The sequence below is a fragment of the Sturnus vulgaris genome, chromosome 11 (assembly GCF_052056855.1).
Source record: "Sturnus vulgaris isolate bStuVul1 chromosome 11, bStuVul1.hap1, whole genome shotgun sequence".
NCBI classification, from domain to species: Eukaryota; Metazoa; Chordata; class Aves; order Passeriformes; family Sturnidae; genus Sturnus; species Sturnus vulgaris.
The window spans coordinates 14,663,248-14,671,059 of NC_142253.1; the positions used below are offsets into that span (position 1 = coordinate 14,663,248).

Sequence of the window (7,812 nt, forward strand, 5' to 3'; positions counted from 1 at the left end):
TGGGCTTCCTGCAGGGCCTTCAAAGGGATGGAGAGGTGCCTTGGGACATGAAAGGGCTGACTTTGCAATAACACCTGAGCTTTTGCTCAGCAGGCCCCTCTCATCTAGGTCTGAGAGGTGTTTGCACGTGCTGTGGTGGTGATTGAAGCCAGATGGGTGCTCAGACCTGGTTGCCCCCACATACCCTGCCATCAGGTGTTGGGGTGTGGGCTTGGGCAAGTCTCTGTAGATTGGTAAGTTTAACACAGGCTCAGACATGGGGGATGAAGAGCTCACTCATTTCTGCCTCTTCCCAGGGTGCTGCTCTGACAGGCAGTCTGTGCTGTCCAAGCTCTGGAGTCCTGGGGCTGCTCCAAGGCCACCAGCCTTGCAGAGGAGGAGATGGTTTTGTTTAGCTTGCTTATATGAAGAAAATAAGTCTGTCAAACTAGGGATCTGGAAAGGAGGGGGGGAGCAGGAAGTCTTCCTGTTGGCATTTATTAGAAGGGAAATTAATGGTTTATGTTCAGGGGGCCCTGCTGGATGTGCAGTGCTCGGGGACAGTGGTCTGGTGAAAGCCTCCTGACTTCTTGAGTCCGTGGTTAGAATGTGATCTGGAATGAGCAAGAAAGGGATAAATATAGAAGCTGCTGGCTCCCATCCTGCAATGGTGGCCCTGCCCTCACTGCAGTCCTGGAGGCTGCAAGTTCTGCCTATTGTTCCGGTCACATTCCTGTGTCCCACGATGGGGCCTCTGTGATGGAATAAAATGAAGAGAAGCAGATGGGAAAACAATAACCCAAGGAACGGGCCCTGAGCTTTGCTGGAAGCTTCCAAAAACCCATAAATCCCCAAATGCATTTGTGCTGGATTAGGGAACTGAAGCAAAGCAAGGGCCAAGTACTTCCCTTCCTTTATCCATGTGCTCTTATTGCCCAGAGACAACTGTCTAAGGGGGCTCTACCTTGCAATAAATTATTGAAGTGGCAACTCTGCTTTCTCAGAATTTTAATTATGGCAACTTCCCCATCTGCCCTTTCTCTGCACTCCCTATCCATTTTGTCTTGCAGGCTGAGGGGTAAAGCCACCCCACCTCTTCATCCTTCTGTACTACTGAGCTGGCTGCAAACAAAAGGTGGTGGGAGCCTTGCCAGGCAGTGGTGTGGTTCCCCCGAGGTGCTGGTAAGTGCTCTACAGAAAGGAATTGGTGACTATGAGTCTCCTGGGAGGAGAGAGGAACTGAGGAGCACTGGACAGGGAATATGACCTGCCTGAAAGGTCATGTTGGGTGATCATGAAGATATCAAAGTGATTTGAATTCCTAAGACGGTTCCTAAGCCCTAAGACAGCTACAATTTTTTTCTGTTTGTGTTTGAAGTGCAGATTGTTATGTTTGTATCCCTTCCTTAAGTGTGTGCCCATGCAAAACCCTCGGTGAGCAGGAGGGAGGATGGATGTAGGTGCTTTCTGCAGAGCTCTGCTTTACCTTGCAAAAAGCAAACAACTTGTTTACTCACCTACCTGTCTGTGAAATTGGTTTGCTCACACTCAGCCAAAACTTGAACTTCTTTCCCTGACAGCCTATTTCCTGCTGTCTCTTTGAAAGGGAGCGGTTCCCTAGAGGATCACACCAATGTTTGCAGCTGGCCTGGGGGAAGAGGAAGGCTCTGCTTTGGGGAGCAGGGGACAGGATCCAGAGTGAAGTGAAATGAGGTCTTAGTTTGAACCATCCATCTTGTGAAACCTCATCTTTTGGATCTGAGGCAGGAAGAGCTGCACAAGCTGAATCTGTGCTGTTACAGCATGGGAGCTAAGTTATTCAAAGTCAGGAGGGAGCTATGTACCAACAATCTTCATCCTTGTTAAAATTCCACTTCTCTCTTCCTAATTCTTTCCCCAAGCATATATTCTTTCAGTCACCTTCTTCCCTGAGATGTTTGTTCTTTCCAGCCATTGCTCCATGTTAAACAGCTGTTGCTGCTCTGAATGGAGAGATGCAAGGAAAGGAATGGTGAAACTTTTCATGAAGTGGAGTGGATTGGTCCAAAACTACTGAAACCAACATCCAGGTTCACATTCTGTTTAATGGCCTTTGAATTAGGCTTGATGTTACTCAGGTGGTTTCATTTGCAGGACACAGGTTTTCTGTGTGGCTGGTCACTGTGCTGGAGGGTATTTTGAATAGACAGATGTGTACTCTGAGATTGTAATCATATAGTTTGTTAACTTTATTGTTCCTTTCATTTGAGTGGGAGATATTTTTCATTGGGATTATAGTGTTTATGCCCTTCTGTTCTTTGTGTACATAAACCACACAGGAACCTCCAAGTTCCTGGTAAAAAGTGAACTTGACATTGATACAAACCACTGTACTGTGCACAGGAAAGTGCATTGCTTCCTTTGACCGGGTGTTGTGCTGCCAAATTTGTTTCATGTCCCACGTGTCCTGCTGTGCTGCAGCACTGTGGTGCAGCTGATGTGCACTTGTGTCTCTGCTTCTACAGCTGGGGATAAGGAGCACACCTGACAAAATGTCTTTCAAAGGCAAGGAGAGTCAAATCCAACTGCTTCCTGCTCCAGTCAATGTGTTTACTTGGAGGACTGTCCTCAGAAAGAATGCTGAGGACAGGGAACTGCTCCTGTCAGCTACAGGAAATTGATGTTTCTGTTTTGTTACCCACCTCAGTTTTAATTAGGGCAAGCCCTGCTTCCTGCTGAACAAGGGACCAATGGAGGTGGATTTCATGAGGGACATGAAATATGTCCTCCTTTCTTTGGGCCTGGAGCCACCGACAGCCTTTTCATGCCATCTGAATGGGATGTGGGAGAAAGCAAGGGAGGAGGAAAAAGACCCCAGGCTGATTTTCTCTTTTAGAGTCTGACTCCCATTCTTGTTGTCCCGGGGGAGAGTGGTTTAAACCAACAGTCAATGACCTTTTCTCAAATGCAAAGTAAATATTTTCTCAGCAGACAAGCCATTGTGAAAGCAACAGTAGAGGGCAGGGAGGTGGCAGGTATCTAGGTTAGGTTGGGTGCCAGGGTGGATAACACCAGGAAAGCCAGCAGAGACCTCCCAGCTATTTAGAGAGGGGACTGTCCAGGCTGCACAGAATGCGAAGAGCAGAGTGTGGCTCACACGGTGAGGAACAACGAAAGAAAGGCAGGGTCTGCAGTAGGTGTGAGGTCATCTGGCTCAGAAGTGAAGGAAGAATTCTCCAGTTTGCCCTGTCTCCTCACTTCCAAGGCACCAGCTAACGCCTTTTGTATGTGTGTAGGTCAAATGCAGTTACTGTTAAGAGATAAAACCCCTAAAACCCCAGACCAGCACATAGTAGGGCATAAATGGTTGAATCCTCAATTAATCAGCTGCATATGTGGAAGCAAAATGTTTGGGCTTGAATGAAGTATCAAATTCCATTTGGGTGGGATGGTGTTCAGTAATGCCACACTGCAGTGTTTTGTTTTGGAAAAAAAGCTGGAGTGATTTAATTGTTTCTTAACATTGAAGCTATTCTGTAATTTGCAATTTGAAAGTGCAGCTTGGGGGAGCTGATTGCATTTCTCAGTGCCTGATCCTGAAAGTGAACTGATTGATTTAATGAGCCAAACTGAGTGGGAACAGACCTACCTTCACATTCAGAGCCCTACAGACCCCTTGGCCCTCAGGCATACAGAGGCTGGAGGGAGCTGTTAGGTCTTATTGCTGTTATGGAAAAGGGCTCTTGGTTAACTGGGAGTGATTGCTTTGTGTTGTATGGTTTGTACTGCAGGAAAAAGGAACATTTTCTACGCGATTTTTTTGAAAGCATTAAAACTTACTCTAGCTCAGCCTCTGAATGCCCACCCCATTTTTGATATCACACTGGTATCAAGTCCTCTTCCATGCAGTTTTGAAGTAGATTCTCTAAGGATGCTTTTGCCCTTGGTATGGGTAGTTTGATTTGCTTTACAGCTCCACACTGCCTCAGAACGAGTTTATCTCGAAGCAGGAAGGATTCTTGCTGCAGTCCCTCGAGGCTTCATTGTGCTTGTCCCTGTACAATCACAGCCCTTAGCTGGAGGCGTTCACTTTTTGGAAAGAATAGTCAAAGGAGTGACTTGCCCCAAGGTGCGGGGGTGCTCGGAGAGGCAGCCTGAGAGTAGACTGCAGCTCTGCAGTGACTGGAGCAAAGGCTCAGCCATCAGCTCCCTGCTTCCTCACAGAACCTAAGCCTCACCTAGCACTTGTGGTGTTGCAATTTCTAGTTACAGCCTGTGAAGGACCAGGTTTGTGGGTCCTTTAGCAGTTATTTGGCTCCTGCAATGGAGAACAGACAGAAAAGGATTGAAGTTTGGCTCCTTTTATTTATAACTCTAAGCACCTACCCAGGTACAGCATCGCTTCAACTTTGAGAGACAGGTTCTCCACCTTCCTGTTATTGATCCACACTGGTAAATCAGGAGAATCCTTTGCCTTTACTATTTTTGTTGGCAAGTAAGTAATGCCTAATGTTTCCTTTGGTATCATATTGATGCATATGTATTTTTAAAAATGATGGCTTCTGTCCAGTCCATTCTGCCCCTTTCCACATAGCAAACTAATCTCTCATATGTTTGGCTGGAAAAGCAGCTGTGCATGAGACAGACAGAGGGCAGTGGCAAATCCAGCCCATGATGTATGTTAGCAGTATGAATAGCTTACCCCTTTTCTCCTGCTCCCTGTCTTTTCTGACAAGATTAATGGCAAGTTAAAAGAATTCGTTAACATATGATAGATATTTAAAGAAACACTTCTTCCTGTAAAATGTGTGCATGGTTATCGACATCATAAGGAGAGCATTCTGTCTGGCTCCTGAATGATGGGAACTCATAACGTAGTAAATTACACCAATATAGAAGTTAATGTACTTGGCTTTAACATGGATATTTTACTGTTATTATCACGATCAAAAGTGACATACATCACTGTGACATGTACCCAGAATGGGAAAAAAAACCCTCAAACCCTGGTGTAGTTGTGTCTAATAACCTCAATTATAGAGCTTTTTCTAATGCCTTTTTTATAACAGTTTTGCAGCTCTGTATTATCTGCTATTAAAGTGAATTCTCTCCTATCTATAAATTTCTCAGGATTGCCTCTTCCCCTTCACTTTCTGTAATCACCATTTATTATCCACATGCTTCCTATAAAACAAGACTATAGGTGACAGAGAGAGATTGATGCTGACCTAGATACAGGCTCACCCCCACCTTTTTTCGTTCCTCCCCCTCAGCAATAATGTGCTCGTTACAGTGTTGAGCAGGCATTGTTAAAAGGTTGAGCTTCTCCCAGCTGTGGGTGCTAAAAATAGCGTCATTAACCGAAAACTTTTTGTGATCAGCAAAGGAGCTCCTGGGGAAGAGGTACCGAGGTGGACTCAAGATGTGAATAACCAAGAGGAAACTCCATCCCACTGCCCTGTCAGCTCGGACAGGACTAACTCGGACTTGCAAGGTAACACACCTGTAAAGCTTTGTCTCCATCTCTGAGTAAAAGGAGGCTTCTCCATCCTCACTGCCTGGAATAACCGTGTACCTGATGATGATTTTGCTCACGTAGTTTTGTAGGTTTGTTTTAATGCGCTCAAACGGAGCCTTTTCCCTAGGCAGCTGAATGCTTTGGAGACCTTACAAGGCTGCAGCACTTGAAAGTGCTCCTGGGGGCTTGAGTACTTGAAAATCAGTCTTCTCTTGGAGGGGACAGGTCCCTGTGGTGGAGTGGTCCCTGGCTCACTGAAACCAATGGATTTAGGATAATCTGTGCCTGGCTGCAGGCTGCTGTGCTGTGGCACTTTTCAAACAGCTTTGTGATATTCCATGCATTTCCCTGAGTCTTCTGGGGCTTCTCAGCCTAAGTAGCTCACTTCTGCCTTCCCAGGCTTCAAGAAGAGAGTAGAGTACACCTGTCCCTTCTGTACCTCTCCCTGAGCCAAGAGATGCAGCATAGAGCAGGATGCATCTATGACATCTGTGGCAACCTGGGCCAGTTACCCATGCAGGGAATCATGAGGAGTGCCCAAGGAGAAGGGAAGACTATTTTGGTGGCTCAGAGTTGGTTGATTCTTTTCTATTCCCCCTTTGCTAGGATTGCTTGGCCCTGTTTCCCGTCACTGGTGAGGAGACAGTGGGTTTTTGCAGCTGCACCTTGCTTGCTCTTTGGTTTCCTCTGCTAGGAGACTCCTGTGCATAGCAGAGGATGTCTCATTATCTCCTGTCCAAAAGGGAAATGCAGCTCATAGGGTAATTATCTCTGCCATCCTCACTGCCTGATTTCTCACCATGTTAGCACACTCATAATTAACCACAAAGCCTTTTTCTCTCCCCTCCCTCTTCCTAATTCTCGCAGTTGTACTGCACTGAGCAACTGGGACATGCTTGAAATAAAGCTCTTCCTGTTTCTACCTACTTGAGCTGAATTTAACTCTGTTCTTTGTTAAAAACTGAAACCTCCTGTTTTGAGGGAAGACCTCTGCAAGCCATACATGATGAGGCTGTCCAGGCAGCTGGCATGGAGGAAGTGTGCTGCAGTTCTAGTTATCCTACTAAATTTTCATGAAGTATGATTTGTGGTTCCTTCAGGGAATTTTTGTAGTTAACATGTGTTGGTTTCTTAGTATCCTCACTTTGGTTTTCCCATCATTTGTAATAAAAAAAAATCGATAAACTCAAAACTCTGTTCCTACTTTGGTGGTAGGCTGCACTTTGGTTAGTGAGGGAAAGGCCTTCACCAAATGCCATGTTAGTAGTGAACCATGGATTTGATTATCTCATTACTGCCTTGAATATTGTTTATGTGACCAATATGTGAAAAATTTGGATAGTGGATATATGCAGCAATGTAAGGGAAGCAGCAGCATTCCTGGAGGTCCCTTAGTGGCCACCAGTCTCAACATCCTTCAAAACTTGTTGCTGATTCAGTTTAGCTGGGGCATTGCCAGGAGAGGCTTGTTTCCTCCACTGGTTTTCCTGCTCATAACAGTGGTGGGAGGTGGGGGGCAGCTCAAGTGATTATTGGTAATTATCCATCATCATTGTGAGCCTGATCCTGGCACCTTGCCTTGGGGATTGGATATGACTTTGGCCATACAGGGGCAAAGCCAAGGACTCATTATGACCAGGGCTGTGAAGGCTGCAGGTACTTCTGCCAAAGTGTGGCTCTCAGAGCAGGAAACTCCTTCTCCCCCAGTGGCCAGGAAACCAGCAGATGAATAGAAGTCGGTGCTCACAGACAAGGATCAATAGGAGTAGGTGGGCTGGAGGCAGATGGGCTGCTCCTGTTCATGTTGGCACTGTCACCCCTGCTCTTTGTGACCAGAGCTGCATAATCTTGCTGGCCCTCAGACAGCAGCTCCTCTTGCTGTGCTGGAAAGAGCCTGCTCTGGCCCCCTGGCACAGACCACCATGGCACGAGGGCACCTGGCTATCAGCTCTGTGTCTGGGCAAGGGAGGCTTTTCCCATGCAGCAAGACAGTGGGCAGAGGAGGGAAATGGCTGCAATCTGGGTGGCTGCCTGGCCTTCCCAGGAGGCTACTTGGGCTGTGTGACAATAGCAAAGAATCTGTCACTGCTGTGCTTCCTTGTTTGATATGGTCTGTCCGTGATCTGCCATGTGGGCTTTGGCGCCCAGGCAGGAAGAGTGGTTGCTGTGCAGCCAGATGGTTTCATTTTTTCAGGGAGATTAATTAGCTCACATTGACTGGCCCTGGCATCTGAGGAACAAATACTTATGGCAACAAATGAGCTGTCACTTGTCTCCTCCTGAGCCCACTGAAGGAGTTCAATAGACTTTTCCTCAGGCATTTGGTACCTAGATGT

At 46.6% G+C, this 7,812-nt stretch overlaps 1 long non-coding RNA gene across 1 annotated transcript; it reads left to right on the forward strand.

Moving 5' to 3' along the window:
- Positions 1-1,054: 1,054 nt before the first annotated feature.
- LOC148222500 (uncharacterized) lies at positions 1,055-6,350 on the forward strand. The gene is made up of 3 exons (XR_015805923.1): positions 1,055-1,161; positions 5,340-5,452; positions 5,876-6,350. It is a non-coding gene; the product is annotated as an uncharacterized LOC148222500 (long non-coding RNA).
- The last annotated feature ends 1,462 nt before the right edge of the window (positions 6,351-7,812 follow it).